This window comes from Ambystoma mexicanum, chromosome 7q, assembly GCF_040938575.1.
Source record: "Ambystoma mexicanum isolate Mex_15411 chromosome 7q, UKY_AmexF1_1, whole genome shotgun sequence".
NCBI classification, from domain to species: Eukaryota; Metazoa; Chordata; class Amphibia; order Caudata; family Ambystomatidae; genus Ambystoma; species Ambystoma mexicanum.
In genome coordinates this window covers 341,839,488-341,855,753 of record NC_090941.1, presented here as the reverse complement: position 1 = coordinate 341,855,753, position 16,266 = coordinate 341,839,488, and positions in this window count along the sequence as shown.

Genomic DNA, 16,266 nt, shown 5'->3' with positions numbered 1-16,266 from the left:
ATGGTCTCAGACCATTCAATATTTTCTTTTGACACTTGGGCCTTCTTTAGGGCCTGAAGTAAAGGCTTAGTGTAAGAGCTATAGTCAAAGACCCATGCCCTAACGTAGTTGCATAGCCTAGAAAGCTCTGCATCTGTTTTGTCGTGTGTGGCTTAACCATGTCCAGTATGGCTTCAGCCCTTTCTGGGGTCACCCTCTTTCCCTCATGTGAGATCAGCTGGCCTACGTATAGCACTTCTTGTTGACAATATTGTAACTTTTCCTTGTCAACCTATATCCTTTCTCAGCCAGTATAGTCAATAGCTGAACAGAATCATGCCTGCATTGCCCTTCTGTTGTGCTGCAAATTAGGATGTGATCCACATATTGCAGGACAACACTTTTTAGTGCAATTTTGCTCAAGTCCATCTGCAGGATGCTGCTAAAAATAGATGGAGACTCACAGTACCCCTGGGGCAGTCTTGTGCTTTTCAGACGCATCTGTCCGAATGTAAATGACGTCAGATCTTGTGAGTCACAGTGCAACGGGATTGAGAAAAATGCATTTTTCAAGTCCATCACCGTGAATTATTTTGCCTCAATGGGTATACTACATAGAATTGTAGAAGGGTTAGGGACTAGAGGGAACTCATCCTCAACAATATCATTTATTGGCCTTAGATCTTGAATTAGCCTCCAAGACCCTCCCTTTGATTTTTTGATCAGATAAACGGAAGTATTGCATGACGACTTTGACGTCACTAAAATGCCCTGTTCCATCATTACAGAAATTGTCTTAAAAATCCCCTCATCTGCCTGTCTGGACATGGGATATTGTTGTGCTCTTGGGAGAATTGCTCCTGGTTTCAGTTTAATGTTTACTTCTCCCACCCCTTTCAATAGACCTATGTCATAGGGGCCTGTGGTCCAGACTGAGACAAGCATCTGGGCCATGTCATCCTCAAAATATTCATGACCGTTTTGTGCCAACATCATTCTCTGAGGTACTTCACTTTTGATAATTTTTACAGAAAAGGTGAGACTCACTTCCACCAGTGTCTCTCCCATATCTGCTTCTTCTTCAAACATATCATCATCAGTGACGTCAGTCAATCGATATCCTTCTTCAATGGAAATTACTGAAGACCCTCATCATCATAACCGTCAATCAAAACCACCCTCTGTCATACTGCAGCTGTGTGTATCATCAAGGGAAATACTTGCCCCTTTTCCTCGTGCATCAGTATTCTTGGCCTGAATAAGAATTCATCAGGGGTTCTCAATATTCTGTTTGTAAGGCCTGGCAATCCTGCCATAAGCACACACATACCATATGCAAATATTTCTGCCTCTAATGAAATAGCCCTCGTGGCTGTGTATCCTGCGTATGCTCTGATTACTTCGCATACATTTGAATAGTGCATTCCTGGAGTTGAACATATTATGCCCTCCTCCGTAAACGAGATTGACATGTTTAACTTTGTCATTAAATCTCGACCCAACATTTACTGGGGTCCGACGTGAATATAGTAAAGGCACATTCATTTCAGATTCTCCTATAGAGACTGGAAGTGCATTTGTGAAGGGAACACAACTTATAGCTACTGTAAAACTCTGAGTATTTATGGCCTCACCTGACAAGGAAAACTTGCCTTCATGTATGCAGGAGCGCGTTGCACCCATGTCAACTAGGAAGGAGTATTCTTTATCCCCTATAACGCCATCCATCCTATGTTCCCTGTGAGGGTCTGGTGTCACTGATAGGATAGAAAACATCAGGGTTCCCAGTGAGCTGGTCCATATACATTTTTGGCCCACTGTGTACTGGTGGATTTCCCCCATTCCCATGTGCCCTGTGTTCATCGCCTGTGATAGTTGCAACGGTGCCTGTTGGGATTGTCCTTGTGGAAAATACCCCGAGTTCTGAGGTTGCACACCCTGTTGACCCCTGGTGTTGGTGTTGCACCGTGTGATTCTGTGCAATACCCTGCTGTAAAACTGCAGGTGGATTCGCCATGCCTGCCCCTGTTCCTTGGCCGTTCTGCATCATACCTTGGTTTCTGTATGTGCGAGCTAAGTGCCCTGTCATTCCACACAAACAACATACTGCCGGCGGTCGGATCATTTGCCCGTTTGACATATCTTAATTACCATTTAGCATATTTTGAAAACCTCCTTGATTATTTTGGAAACCTCCCTGATTACTCTGCCATCCTCTTCCTCTAAATCCTCTTCCCCTGAGGTAAAACTCTGTATTGCCCTGATTATTCTGCTGTGGATTAGTCACTTGCTGTAAGCTTGATGCAGCTGTGCTAGTTATCATGGCTCCCTCAAGAGCATATTTTGAACATTTCTTCTGCACCAATTTTGCTTCCCCACCCTTTCGTGCAGCTTCTTTTTTGTGATTCTTTTCTTGTAGCAATCTGCATTAGGGTGCGACGGTCAGCTGTATTTCAGTCCAAGGCTTGGCCTCAATTCCCACCAATTTCTCGAGCTGCTTCTGTACCGGCTCTGGCAGCCCTTGGCACAATATATGGTAGAACACAGGTAAAGATTTCATCCAAGATTCATGAGTCTCGAGTACCCATGCGTCTTGAAAATTCTGTATGTAAATAAACGGATCCTCAGACTCTTTCATTTTTCGCGTCATTATAGATCCCATTTCAGAAGTGTCTAGATACAACACTCGTAACGCTTTCCATTCTGCGGGTCTACAATTGTTAAATGGAACTCCATCATGTGCGGTATTCATTGTGGTTACACCAGGGTAGCCTGCTCGTGCCCACACATCATCTGCTCTCTCACCAAGTATGGCGATTAAGAGACCCTTAATGTCCCCTACAGCTAACGTGTTTCCTCCTGTCATTTTTTCTAACTCGTGTATCCACTTTCCAGCTCCCGATGTCAGCATTGGAAGCTTGTTTTTCAAATTTTCTCGATCCATGTGTGGCCATGGAATATATTGTGGTCTTACTCCTCCTTTCTCGAGCAACGAAAATTGGGATGCATTGCCCTCTCTCTCTTCTCTCATTGTTCTCCTGTCTATTGCATGGGTAATATTCCTGTAAACCCATCTGCCTGGCAATGTCCTGAGCCTGTTTACATAGAGCGGTGAAAAGGCCCCCCTCTGACCATGAGATACCTCTTCATGTCGGTCAGACTGCGTGGCTGATTCTGATGCCCTCAGTGCAGACTCACTAGTGTCTGACCATCTTATTCTTCTTTCTCTTGGAAATCTTTCGCTCCGGCTTTCTTGCTCATTTTCCTCACGTTCATCCCTTTGCGAGTCGGACATTGTCTGTCCCCAATTCATGCAACATTTTGTATCTTCATTGTTTCTACTGATTTCTAATCTATCCAGGGATAGTTCTCTATTCCCACTGCTTCTGGTGACATCCTAAGTGTCGTACAGCTGAGTGCTCTCCAGGCGCTCATCTTCCACCTCCCCTTGGGGTGTTTGTTCTATCCACATTTCATCATATATTCTATCGATCATTTCTCGGATGCTTCTGGTGTCAAAGTCATCTTCCATATTTGCCCTAGACGTGCCTGGTACTGAATCGTGCGGAGGAAAGAATTCTTCGATGTCTTCCCAATCTACTACTGGATCTGTTTTTTTACCTCTCTCCCCAGATATTCAAGATCGCGTGCTCTCTGTCTTCGCTTACGTTCTACATCTTCATCAAATTCCTTGCATTTCCTCGCCTCTTCTCTGACTCTATCTTCTTCCTTTTCTCTGTACGTCATCTAACCTCTCCCTTCGTTTCGTGTCATAAATGCCTTTGCCATCAAGTTTCAATAAAATGTGTCCTCCATCCATTCATTTTTTGGGAATGCTATCCCATCAGTCCTATCTTCGTTTCCCTTCCATCTCTTCCCTTCTCTCTCTTTGTCGAGAGATGCGTTTGTCTTGCTTGATCCCTTCTTTCGTCATCGTGTCTCCCCTTGTCCCATGGGACCATGGAGGCAATATCCTTATCCTTATTTTTCCCTTGATTTTCGTCACTACTTTGCGTAGGTGACTCATATGTTGGGTTGCTGTACACCGTGGCTGTTTTAAGCTCTGTCAGCGGGTATAATCCCTCGTCCTTACTTTCTTCACCCTTTGTTTCAGATGGGGCGGGTGGCGCGGTAGGCATCTCTCCCCCCTCTGAGCATACATTAAGAATCCAATCTATTGGTGGCTCCTCTTCCTTTCCCTGTTCATACATTTTCCAAAGTTCTAGAACAGCAAGACGTTTGTCTAACATTTTTCCCATACATGTGGCATGCAAATATGTCGTCATGTTTTGCAAGACGACTTTAGATAAGGACCCACCCTGTGGCCAAGGAATAAACATCTTGTGGGTGGTTCCCTGTATTTCTTCAGTTTGGTTCGTGTTTCTGCAACTGTTTGCATAAGTGTGTCAATGGAGTTATGTACTCCATGCTCAAATCTGTTCCCTTTCCTCTTATATAACACTTGTCAACACTTTCGTGTGGCTTAAACAGTTCCAACAAAATGAGCGAGCACCAAACACTGCAAGCTCCAATCCCAATTTTTTACAAAATTTTATACCTTCTATTTTACTCAAAAAACATCTATTTGTATGCGATATTATCTCAGCTATTCAATCATATAAAACTTAAATCAGTTTTCTCCAAGAACTTTTTTTTGATGTCTGATGTCACAATAAAAGAAATGTAGGACAGACGCTGGACAGATTAGACAAACACCAGCTTCTTATCATTACCCCTTCATGGAGTCTAAACGTACCTCTTTCACAACGTCTTTAATCGTCATGGTAGTCTAATCGTTCCCCCTTTAGCTGGGACTCTGCGTACACGTTTCTTCTAGCCGCTTGTATTAAAAGCGCAGGAATAAGGCGAATCCTCTTTCTCGGGTGTCTTCCCAGGTACCCTCTCTCTTCTCGGGTGTCCTCCGTGGTAACCTCTATTTACTTAATTATTCTTGAGTAATTATCCCCTTATATATATATATATATATACATTCTTCTCTACTTCTAACTATATTTTGTTTTTCCACCTCCCTCCGTTATCTTTTACCTTTACTTTTTCTAAGGCATGCACTTTTGCCAAAACATTCAATCTTTTTCACTCACCGTTCGCATGGTTCCTCTCTGGACCCTCGGGATCACTGCCTTCGTTACCACCTTCTACGGCTTTTCACCCGCTCAGCTGCCTGTAGGAATGGGAAAGGATGTGTGGGGAACACGGGTCCGTTCAGTCCCTGGTCTGCAGTTTTTCTTACACTACCACTGTCTACGGGGAGCTTCACGGTCTACTCACCCAAATGGCAAAGGACTGTGATATTGCCGAAGACCGAGAGTTACTTTATGTCAACTGTCAATGTGTGTCTTATTCTAATCAATCAATGATCAATCAATAAACCATCCTCTGCTACCAAGTGTACTCCGGAGACCCCTGGCCGGCCCATAGAGCCAAGGTTTGCTCCGAAAGTACTTTAAGATGAGATAGCTGCACCCTTGAGATGGATGGGAGTGCAGATTTATTACTCCAACACCAATCAATAGGGACAACTCAATGGTTTGGCAAAGGGAGTCAGTTTAATGACAAGTACAAAAAACGGGGAATCATGGAAATCAGCAGTGACACAATCGTCCTTTTTGCTTGAACTCCAATGAACTTCATAAACATCCTAGCATTTATACTGAAAACTCATCATAACTGACGTATAACACTCAAAAGTTAATATTGATTATGAAAAGGTAACTTTAATATAGGTACTATATCTGTATATGGTAACGGAGTGAGGGGATTGGATAAACACTGTCAGGTGGGCGTCTAAGCCCTTCCTTCAAAAATGAAAATGACTACTGTAGACGTCACTAAAAGTACGACGTCCCATTGGTTCTACTAACTATAGGACCCTAAATTATTTGGTCCATTGTGATTGGGTTGGCACCAACCCCATGCATACATTTCCACTTTGCTTAGCAGCACACAGAATGGTCAGCCAGCTGCAGGGTGCCCCCTAGTTACCCGGCCTTCCTCCAATTAAGGTTACAATCAATCCTCACTTCAGCAACTATGTGTCAATTATTTTACTGTGGTTGGCCAAGAAACTGCATCTCTGTCTGGAAAAGTTCTGATATCTCTTATTGGGCTAAGCCTAGGTGTGAGCCTGTGCTTCTCCTCGCTAGGCTGGTCACGTGTTTCCCACACTGTGAATTTGTCTAGTTTCTCTTAATTTGTGTATTTGATTCTTATTCAGTTTGCCACCTGCCTATGCCTCCTTATCTTGACCTTTCAGAGACAGGATATTCTGTTCTTAAGTTTCAATTAAATGTGGCTACTGTTCGTTCCTTCTATTGTTATGACCTTGGCTCTCCTGGCAAGAGTTGCATCTGCTGAGTTTTGATTCAACCGTCTCTTCTCATTTTGCTAGAATATGAATCACTGCTCATGCGGCCTTTAGTAACCTGGGTTGATTCTGCTTTTTCGTGCAAAGTGGAATCATACTTATAATACTCTGCTTCGTTTTGAGGTAGATTATGTATGATGGCGCTTGCCGCACTATTCTTCTACTTAGAATAGCAAGCCTTACTTTTCTCTTAGACTTCTTGTGGTTCCAAGCGTATGTACAGGTGTTAGCTGGTTGAATATCTTCATCCTGTTTACAGCATAAGCTTCTTGGTATTTCAACATTGTTCTCCCTTTTAGGTTCACAATATCCTTATTCATGAAGTTTCGTCTCTTTGTGTCATTCTCGGGTCATTATTTCTTCTATCTGTACGTCTGTCCGGGTCCCTGTGACGTCACCATTCGTCTTCCATTAAGGTCTTTTTGGTTTCTTCCGGGACTGTACTTAGGCGATCTTCATTTCGTCTCATTTGCTGGTAGGGTTTTCTTAATGGATACCTTACTGTCCAGGGTTGTCTGGGTATTGGTACTTCAATAGGTGTTGCTCTTCTGATAGGTACTGGGCCGAGCCCTACTGCAGCTCTCTGCTGATTTATTTGCTCATCATACGTCACATATTTTGGTGTGAACGTTCCTGGTACTTCAAAATGGGCGACTGGAGTGCAGGCTTTATTCGGGACCTCCTCCACACTGGTAATCTAGCTCTCTGCTCTTTCCCTCTCTCTCTCTCCACTTCCTCACAGCTTGCTGACTGGCTGCCTGGTGTACCACAGAGCCTCACAGGTCCCGGATTCCCCCGTCAATCCTCTCTCGCACTTGCCTCCGGGCCCTACTCCCCAACCACCCTCACCGCACTTGGAAAATAACCCAAGAGAGGGACGCTCTCTGCACTTTCCCAGTCTCCACCGACTGGGTGCACTGGTACCTCCCCCTCCTTGTGACCGTCTGTGCACTTGCACGATCCAAATGCACCGTGCTGAAGATAGTCTATCTGTTCCCCCTTGTCTTCACCCTTAATTGCACTGGTAAAACTGCAGAATCCCATCAGGCCTATTTGCTGTGCCTCAACTGTTAATATGTTATGCGCACTTACTCTGCCTGAGCAGACTATTATCGTCTCAGAATTTCAAGGTTGCTGAGCGACTGTTGTTTTTTCCTCATGTTCCCACCCTCCTGCAGTGCTTTGACACATTTCTCTGTGCATAGGCGCTTTATAAATAAACAATACCAATACCAATACCAACCTCATTTTGATACGTTTCATTCCAAACAATTAATCCAAACAGTGACATTCTTGATGGTTAAGTGAGTTGGCAGTTCATTTCAAGCAATTCTTTTTTTAAAAAATATTTTCTAATCATTCTGTTTATCGAACTACTTTATAGTCTTTATCTTTTTTTATTGAATATTCATCTATAATACTCCATGATTTCTTCACTTTCAACTGTGGCATACACCCTCCATAAGTACAGCAGTGTATTCCATGTAATAATGTATTGCATTAATTCTGCCTTTCACCACAGAAATATGTTCCTGGATGGTGCCAAGATGGATTTCTAGAATCTGGCCTCATAGACTGATTTCAGGAGGAAACCCTATCTATAATGAACACGGGACACTGAGCGGTTAGCTAAAACCCAATCAAGGTAGCAATGGAGAGCAGTCCAGAATTCTCTGTGAATGGGGTCAGTTGTACACAATTAGTCCACACAGTGAAGCAAACAATTATTCAATTCATTACAGGTAAACAATATTTAATTTTTTCCCAGAACACACACTAAAATTGAAACAATTAGGTGATAATATTGCACAACACTCAATAATAAGTAAAAATGTGTTTCTGTCTTTCAGGTACAACTGCTTTAGATGCAATGATCAAAAAGAAGTGGAATGGAAAAATACCTCAGATGTATTCTAAGGTTTATTCTAAGGAGAACTTACGTACACTTACCCCCTTGACTCTGATTTTCCTAGAGGACTAGATATGTCAACTAGGGGTCACTGGAGGTAGGTTATCCCTCCATTTGTTTCAGTGAGAGGTGCCCACGAGCTGCGGGTGCAAGGATTAATCTGGTCAGGTCCAAGAGCTGATTGCAACCCTTTGTGATTGAGAAATGCAGGAAGCACTGATGCAAACTTCAGAATACTTCACAGGCGAGTTGCAGGGACAGCCAAAGCACACAGGTGATGGCAGGTATGCTTCTAGCCACGGTTGAAGAAGACCTTCCAGATGAAGGCACCTTGAAGATGGAAGACTGGAATACAACAGGTAGGTGATTTACAGCATAAGTTGGCGACCACCAAATTTCCAGCTGCAAATGCAGAAAAGCAACAGTCCTAGCAAGGTAGCTTACTGGCAAGCTGGTCAGTTCACCTGGTGGTCCAGGGACACTTCAAAGGCTTAGGATGGCTGGATTCTCAAGAACACATCAAGACTGGTTGGTTCCACCAGTACAGCAGTGGTGAAAGTTGGCAGTAGCGGATGGGAGCAGTGCTCCTCTACTTTTTACTCTTCCTGTATTTTTATTTTAAAAGGAAACTGTTCTGGAATGGTTTCGTTAATGAAAGTGTAGCAAGAAATTAAAACATACACTTTAGTGCATTGCGCTGAAGTTTCCTTAAACAGAAGGTGCATTAGTTTGGGGGTTTGTACTGTGTGTGGGAGGGGGCCTGGTGATGGGGCTCATGGGGAACAGGGGCAAGCCAGTAGGAACTAAGTTCCACTCCTTCTTTTCAAACAATTCGACCACTGCAGTCCTGGGTAGATAGCACCACTCTGGGCCTTCGCAGTTGAGGTAGTCCAACAAGGCTTCACTGGTCCAGACGCAGTAGGGAAGGCTAGGCCTCTTCAGGAGACTTCTTCGGATCTTCAGTTGGCTAGTCTTCTACTCAGGATACTTGGCTCCAAGTGTTTCGCGCCTTGAAACACTTGTGCATAGGCGCTTTACAAATGCCATATCATATCATATCAATGCTGATCTGAAGAACTGGCTGCAGAAGTCATCTTCCTATCCAAAATCCTGACTGGAAGCAAGTCCAAGCCCACCAATAGTAAGGATCTGCACCATTCAAACTGCCAGCAGTGATCCAATCAGGGACAGCTGTGGGTTTCACGCATGTCCCACACCCAGACTCTCTGGCACCAGAGATGTGGAGTGGGACCAGACAGTCCCATCCCCTTCCTGAGCCACACACACACAAAGGCATTACTAGCTTACAAAAGCAGGGACTTTACCGAGCAAGTGCATGACCTTATATGGATTTCCTGTCTTGGAAAAGTGGGAAGAATGCCAAAAAACAATATGTCCAAAGAACAAGTGCATATTTTGTGGTGTGGTCATTTTAGGGCACAAGCCACATTCAGTAACCATATGCAGTAAATGTGAATGTGCACACTAGAAATAACAAATACATGTTAAAATAGAATTGCTGCCACCAGCTTGTCTTTAGGCATATATAAAAGTAACCAAAAACCTCAAGTGTAAAAGACTTGGGTGTGTAACGGATCATAAGAAGGACGCAAACTCTTTGAGGACATTTTTAAGTACGGTTCATCAAATAAAAGTCTAAAAAGGCCTAGCGATCCTTATGGGGTGTTCCCTACGTAAAGAATAACTAAGGTGCTCGTCAGTTGTCTTTTTCTCAATTGTCAAAAAAAGAATGTGTCCACCGTCCAAACTAATACTGTCTGACCCTATCACTATTGTAACAACATAATGGCAGTGGAATGATTGCCTTCTCCAGCTCTGTGCCTCCAGCAATTGTTTTCTTGGTATATTTTCTCTTCCTTGGCAACTCTCTTTATCAGTTCAGATAATTCCTTACTCACATTGGACAATTTGTATTCCACGTTTAGCAAGTTTTTGCATTGTTCAACTTGTTTGGTTGTATAGGCTAAGTGGGCCTTTAACTCCTGATATTCTCTCTTTCTTTTTATTCAAGGTATTCACATTCATTAAGGTTGACCTTTGGCTTCCTTCACTTTCATTTGCCTCCCTCTTTGAGAAAATCTTTCTTTCTTCCTTTGTTATAACAGAAGTCAATTTTAGTAAAGGCACTATATTTTTAGTTTCAGCCCCTCCAGGGAACAGTTTTATTCTTCTCCCCAAACTATCACAGTTCACATTTAACAACTCTCTTTCAATAAGCGTTATGGGGTTTGTGCTTGTTTCATCACCATTCCAATATAGTAACTCTTATTTCTTATTTGTACTGAGACAAGTTACTCAATCTTTATTATGCTCTTTGTTATTTTTACTGTGCCTTCCTGGTCCCCCGTTACCTTCATTCTTCTTATGAAACAGTTCTGGTAGTCCTACAGGTCTGGCGTCAGCACTTGCAACTTGGTTTCCTGTGGTCCGCGTGTTCTTCTGGTTCCTTGATATCTCACCAGGGAGCTGCGTCACTTGTAAATACTTCCCTTTGATGTTCTTGGCAGTGTTACGCGGGCCAGCGCCTCACCTGGATTCTCTCAGAGTAATGCGACCAAGAGTTCTTCTCCTCTCAGACTCCCGGCTACGCTGACCGTTCAGCATTCGTTCTCTTGCTTCCCAGCAAGTTTGGAATGTGCAGGTTCTGCTTCCCACAATGGCTGTGCCTCTTCCCAGACTTACATCGGCTGTGAACCTCTCTTGCTTGGAGACACACTGCTCTCTCTCTCTCTCTTCGTCCTCATTCTCTAAAAGGTGGGTTCTCTCTTTTCAATCCACTCATCTCAGTGGATTGGTTACTTTTCCTTAATGCAACATGTTCTTTTTCGCATGAAGAATAGCACCGCTCAGCCTCTTCTTCAGCCCATCCTTGATACTGGTAGTCCCATGTATTCCATTAAGTTTACTGGTAAAATGAGTTCCTCAAAGGAGGGGAAGTTCTTGTCTCCAAAGGTTGAGTGTGTGCTGGTGAGGTCCCACTTGCCTCGACCCCTAGGGAGGGTGTTGCAGATCAGGCTCACCTCCTTAGACTAACCTCCTTAGTCTCCTCTTTCACTCCTGACCTTCATCACTCCCTATCTTCCTGCCTTACAGCTATAAAAAAACTGGATGTCATCCCATTTTCTTTCCCTTAACACAGACAAAACGCAACTTCTCTTCTTTCCTTCTAACACTCTTGCCCGTATTTCTATCCACTTTCCCCCTTCCTGTCTCCCCATCTCCACCTATGCTCACAATCTTGGTATCCACTTCGACTCCTCCCTTACCTTCTCTCACCACATCTCTCTCACCTCTCATTCCTGTCATCACCATCTCTACAACATTCGCAAGATCTGATCCTCCCTCACCTTCCACGCTTCTAAACTCTTAATCTCTTCCCTCATCTTCTCCCATCTCTTCTACTCTTCCTCTCTCCTCTTTGGACTCCCTGCCTCTCGTCTGACCCCCCTCAACTCCATCTACCACTCCTCCATCCGTACTCTCTGCCTCTTTAGCCCTCCCGACTCTATTTCCTCCTCACTCGGCTGGCTTCCCTCCCAACTAAAATTTTAATTTCTCTGTTTGGTCTTCAAATATCTCCATTACCTTGCTCCCCCCTATCTCTATTCTATCCTCTCCTTCTACACTCCCTCTCGCCGCTCCACTGACTTATTTCTACTTACTGTACCCCCGTCTCCTTGTGCTGCTTCTCACTTCCGCTCCTTTCAGCTCCTGGCCCCCCTACATTGGAACTCCTTACCTCTCTCTATCCGCTTCACCCCCACATACACCTCCTTCAGCACCTCCTTGAAAGCCCTTCTTCTCCACTCCCCCCTTGACCTACCTTCTCTTCTCCCTTCTACCGTCCCCATACCTCCCTTCCCTTCCTCTCACATCCACTTGACCTTATATCCCATAATTTAATCATGTTCCTCTTCCCTTCTCTACCTCCTCTCCCTTCCTTCTCACTTTTCCCTCATCTCCAATATCCAAGGAAACTGTTCTACATATTGTTTCGCTGGTTTGTCTTATGTTTGTTAACTTGCTTCTTCCATTATTGCATCTTGTTTTATTGTAAAGTGCTTTGGATTAAAGCGCTATATAAACTTAATAAACATAAACATAAAAATAAACACGGGGGCTCTTCCTTGGGGAGAGGGGACACATTCCCTCAATTTGTCATAGGTGATTCAAACACATCCCCATTGCAATGCATTGTAAGATGTTAGAAAGTTACCAAAAAGGTAAAAGGTAAAAAGACAAAAGGAAAACATAGTTTCCCAGTACTGATTATCTGAAGGACTGATCAGTTTCCCCATGACAAAATGAGCAAAAGGGCATGAGATTGAAGCTGAAGGCTTCAATTCCCTTAAAAAATGTAGGACATGTTCAAAAACAAAATCATAACGTTTAAGGGGCCATAGAACTATGGAGGGAAAGTTGCCAAAAGAGACATCTTTCCAAACAGGTGGTATTTATTTTGATTACAATAACCCAGATAATCAATTAACATCTGGGTTTCATAATGCACTAGCAGCCTGTATAGTCCAAGCCATTCTTTATCTATTTGTAACTCTGCTTCACCTTTGGATTTCACTGACAATTTGGTCATTCTATCATACTGTTTGATTTATGCTCCACATTCTATTCTTCTCTTGCTCATACACCTTACTTATTTCAAGCATTCATCTCTACATCACTGGATCCTCTTTGGAACAACCCTAGGTGTCCTTCCAATACTCATATGTGTAAACTACGACATGAATTGAAACTTGATGACTTTTGCACTCTTGACTATGCTGCACCTTTGCACTATACAAATTTAGAGTATAATATAAATGGAATGAATGCCACACATCCACTGAAAATACATCGAAATGGTGGTGAAATGGTCAGAAACACGTTACCACTGATGCCAAGGTCCGATGGTGGCACTCCCAGTCTAAAGTTGTACCCATGCTCATCTCCATTTTTTAAAAACACCCCCTTTCCTTGTTTCCAACGTTCATATCACATAATTGTTTCACACAAGCATCTTGTGACTAAATTGTGCATGCATTATTACCACACTGTTTTCATATCACCAAATCAGACTGGCTAGAAAAATCAGATTTATGTTGTGCATACATTTGCTGTGCAGTATAGACAGAATGAGGGACTTTGGAATGCTAATGGCCCCTTCCCAGTGATCTGTGACTTGTGTGAGAAACCTGAAGGTGTCTCCCTGTCTAAAACTCGAGGATCTGTCATCCAGGTGGCCAGGACATGGCCATCGCTATTGGATCCAGTTCCTGGGGGTGGACCAGTGAGGGAGGATCATCTGGATGGGGGGTCCTCGGGGCGTGAGAGTGGGACACCGATGGGTGAGACGTGGTATTCCCTTTCCTGGCATTTGTTCCCCATCCTCTCACGTTGGACATTCCAAACCAATACCCCCACCTTTTTCTGACTCTAACACTTTGGCCCAACACAAAAGACAACAGACTAATACACGCTGTTTCCCTGACATGTCTAAATACAAGAGTCAGGCAAAGTCAGGCAATTGATCAGAATCACAGACACCTGACAGCCCTTTCCCTTCCCACAGATATAAAAGGTGGAGCCAGAGACCACAGTACGAGCAAGGCGAGAACAGTAGACAACACAACGAGACAGCTACCGCGCAGCAGTTCAAAAGAAGGAGAAAGGTGGCAGGAATCAAGAGGGTGGCGAGGAGAGAAGTGACCTTGCACTTTTTGTCCCAGGCCCACGGAACCTTTGTGGAAGAGAGCCTAAGACCATGAACAATAGCACAAGTGTCCTGCAAGCAGAGGTCAACGTTACACCGGGCAAGCCTATGCCGATAAGCAGGAGCGAGGGAAGCTCCCATGCCCGTCATTCCGGCCTTGACTCCAGAGAAGCCACAAGCCACAAGACTGTTTGCATTGTCAGAAGATTTATCCCATGACTCATTGTTCTACCGGCTGGAAAATCAGTATTTGGAATGGAGTTTTGCTATCAGCCCTGATTTGAAAAAGACACTAGTGTGTCGAAACACGTGTTATCTAAAAGGGCACTACAGCCATTAAAAGGATTTCTGAACCATTAATCATACTGTGGCGCAGTTCCTAAGTGTGGAGCATTTTTCTTTAACTGTTTAGAAATGCATCAGCCAGGATTCAAAGCATAATATGTCAGTAGTATGTGAAACAGTTCATTAGATACTTTACATGACAATCTTACCACCCATATTGCCCTAGGCTACGTATTGCCATGAAGCATGTGAAAGTGGCATACACTGGAGAACATAAGCTTACTGTGTTTCATGGTGGGTTAGGCAATAAACATAGATCTATACATACACCAAAGGAAATTACAATGTATTCTAAACACTACAAAACATTCTATAGGCAGACACACCGACCACATACATATAAAAAAGACATGTTCAAAGGTGTTGATTAAAAAGCAAACACTCTGCATGTGCCACCTTAATCTACATACCATGATGAAGTTGACTAATCAAATTCCAATAGGCCTGGTTCCTCCGATCAACATCATTACTTCCATGACACCAATACGGAATGCAATGAAGATCCTGCATTTCTCTGCAAATGGATCATTCCAGACCGAAGTGTTTTTGGGTATCTCCCAATCAGAATTCATTGGCACACTTACAGTGCTGATTGATGGAATCATCTTGCATTTCGGCAATTGCATAGGTTTCCCAACAGGAACCAATGGTCACCGTTTGGCACACTGTAGCGCGATTGCTATGTAATTACCGTGGGTTCTGGAATTCCTACAGCGTTGGCGGTTGCGATGGCATCTACGTCAAAGCAGCTTACATGCACAGCTTACTCCAGTCAGTGCGCCCTTGCATCGGTTACGACCTCTTGTCACCAGGGTTAATCAATGGGAGGCACAACGTCAGCACACTGTACTGCCGCACACACGGCCATAAGAAGTTATCTAACAAGGGCGGCAATGCTTCTGATTATCATAAGTGCTTGTTGTTAGTTTTTGTGCCTTTTTGAAGCTAAACTCCTTGACCCCGTGCTTTGTTACCCGTACTGTCTTTTGGATCCTACTTCTGGTCTTCGTTCTTTGTATTCCTGGCTACGAACTTTGGTCTGTCTCTCGGATTGATTTTGGATTACCCATATCTGCTGTTTGCTTCCTTGGATCACATCTTCGAATATTCCCTGGACCCTGTGTTGGTATTCAGTCCTTGGATGCTCTGCAGTGCAGACTGTTCTGCCCTTTAGTGCGTCCTCGTACTGCCCGGGAACGGTCCCTACTAACCTACTAACACACCCCATTCCTTTCCTTTTCTCCTGGATCTTTAAGTGTTCTCTTGGATTTTCCTGCTTTAAATATACCACAGACCATCTCCTTTCTGTAGAGCATTTGTGTCCACCAGATGACTCTTAGGTGTATCTGCGGCATTTTAGAGCTCCTCAGTTCAGTGTTGTCCTCTATTTTTGCTTATATACAATTGCACACGTACAGATTATAAAGTCTTCCTTAATTTTCACAGCTTGGCATTTCCCTGGTTGCATTTTTTGCTCTTTCAATTGAATTACACCTCTAATTTGTCACATGTAATGAAATAGAGGATTACATGAAGGGAAAGGTCCCCCTCAACAGAGAAGACCCACTTTTAGGCTCAGGTTACCAGTCTGCTGATCCTAAAGGTCTCGGTTGGTTCCCAGGGACATTCTTGGTGAGAACTGACACCAACACCATCAATGCATCAAGTTATAATTTTACAGTGCGAGAGGCCTCCCTTACTTTGTACCTGTGATTGCTGTATGAAAACATTTATCCTTCAGACCCACACATGAATACATTTTTTAAAACTGAAATAGATTCGACAGTATCAACTTGCAGGCTGTGTTATGTCATCATGTTGATCACTCACATATTTGCTAAATTACCAGCATTCACATGATGATATGGTGATGCAGAACAGGAGTGTGCCACACTTGATTTGAAACTTGGTCAACAGGAG